The sequence below is a fragment of the Priapulus caudatus genome, unplaced genomic scaffold (assembly GCF_000485595.1).
Source record: "Priapulus caudatus unplaced genomic scaffold, Priapulus_caudatus-5.0.1 Scaffold221, whole genome shotgun sequence".
In the NCBI taxonomy this organism is placed as follows: Eukaryota; Metazoa; Priapulida; class Priapulimorpha; order Priapulimorphida; family Priapulidae; genus Priapulus; species Priapulus caudatus.
This window is the reverse complement of record NW_014577282.1, coordinates 478,028-480,015: the sequence shown is the minus strand read 5'-3', so window position 1 is coordinate 480,015 and position 1,988 is coordinate 478,028. Positions and strand designations below refer to the sequence as shown.

At 45.8% G+C, this 1,988-nt stretch overlaps 1 protein-coding gene across 1 annotated transcript in view; it reads right to left on the bottom strand.

The window, feature by feature from the left end:
- Positions 1 to 1,988, bottom strand: part of LOC106807547 (oocyte zinc finger protein XlCOF6-like) — a gene marked incomplete at its 3' end in the record, with an annotated part of 6,381 nt that overhangs the window by 2,963 nt on the left and 1,430 nt on the right. The window lies entirely within an intron of this gene.

Sequence of the window (1,988 nt, the reverse complement as noted above, 5' to 3'; positions counted from 1 at the left end):
CGCACGTGTACGTGCACACGTATGCATGCACGCATGCACGCACGTGTACGTGCACACGCCGCGCACGAGCGAATGACAACGAATGCATAGCGTTGGTCCAGCGCGCTCGACGAACGAGTAACGAATGCTGACGCACACCCAGCGAACGACAACGCATTGGCCAAAATTGCTGATTTTTCAGTGCGCGGGCCGTGCGTCGTGTATGTGTGACTGGGCCATAACTCTAACACTTACTCTTACCGTAACTCTAACACTAACCCCAACCGAATTGTAACCCTAATCACAGCATAACAATAGCTCTATCCCTTACCCTAACTCTAACACTTACCCTTACCCTAACTATAACACTTATACCCTTACCCTAACTCTAACACTTACACTTACCCTAACTTCAACACTAACAAAAACGTAACCCCAATCGCAGCGTAACAGAAGCACGACAGGTGGCGCGTGCGTGTAAACTATTCATGTAGCCTGCACGCCAACATGGGCTGAGCAAGCGTAACATGGTTGAGTAGCCACTCTGACGTGTCTACGCTGCCACCGGTTGCACTGTTATCCCAGGGAGAGTCATCGTGCCGACTAGAAATCACACGACTATGTAACGTCGTAAATATTAGTCTTCGCAAGGTCCGGAAGACTATATCGAAGATGAAAAGAGACACTGTGGATCGCAGTGGAAAATGCCTCAAGTTACCAACTAAAGAGGAAGGGAGAGAATTACAATACGGAATGACGGAGACAACGAAACTAAACTTATGATCCTCTGAAGATAGCGTGTGACGATAGTAACTCTGAGAGGGTCTATGTCCCCCAGTGTACTGCCGGAACGTACCCTGGTACTATCTAATATGCCGGACCGTACCTCGCCTACTCCACTAACGAGTCTAGGGAGTAGCCTACGCCTACTCCCTAACCCTAACGCTAACCCTAAGCCTAACCATATCAGATAGTTACCAGGGTACGTTCCGGTATACTGGACCGTACCAAGGGTACGTTCCGGCAGTACCCTGGGGGACATAGACCCTATAAGCGAAAGTAACAATGACGCTCGATGTGCGGCCACGTATTGTGGATTGAAGGAGAGTTACGTGTTATACATCTCTAGATATGTGCTTTGTAGCCCCTTGATCTGATACGGCTATTAGTGTTATTGCCCCCACATCCTCAGTTTTTATGGCGAATTAAATGACGTAATGACGGTATGACTACATCACTACATGCACAGAAACTAACGCTAACAGTAGGGATCACAATAAGCGTTGGTCTGACGGTCAAGGGCCATCAAATAATCAGGAGGACCATCAGATTTTCAAAGTCAATGGTCTGACGAACCATTGAATATTTTGGTCCCATTTTACGGTAATTTTCTTTGAAGTTTCCACGTTCCAATATACTATTAAAGTGAATAAACAATTACTGTATCGTTTGATACATTCATTGTACAGCGAACGAGTTTGGCACTCGCCCGCTCGCCAATGTCGACTGAAAATAATATCGGGAGAGTAAAAGCTAAAGCTGACTCGCCCATGTTGGCGAGTAAAAATAATTGTCTAAAACTTTAATCAAATGTTGGTTCCTTACGTTATATATCCAAACATTGATAAACAATTAAGTGCCGCGGAGCGACAGCGCTCATCTAACATCTACTGCGGTGACTCTGTGGTGGAGTGGTGGGATTCTAGTAAACCCTGTTAGTCCCAAATGTGTTCACATACGCGCCCAAACAGTGGAAGGCACAGGGATGGTATCAGGGACCTTCTCAAAGAAATGTTCGTTGGGATCGTTATAAAAGTTGCCACGAGATGGCGCGTACGTTTAAGTGTCTTAAGATTAAAGATGGAAGCTCCCATCGTACGTAGTAGCAACAACTATTTGCAAGACAGAATAGGTAAGCACTCATCCATTTACCTACGCAAGCCTACCGGCTGAAATAAAGAGATGCCACCTGTAACTAATTAATGCAGGCAAAAACTACACAGTACTAT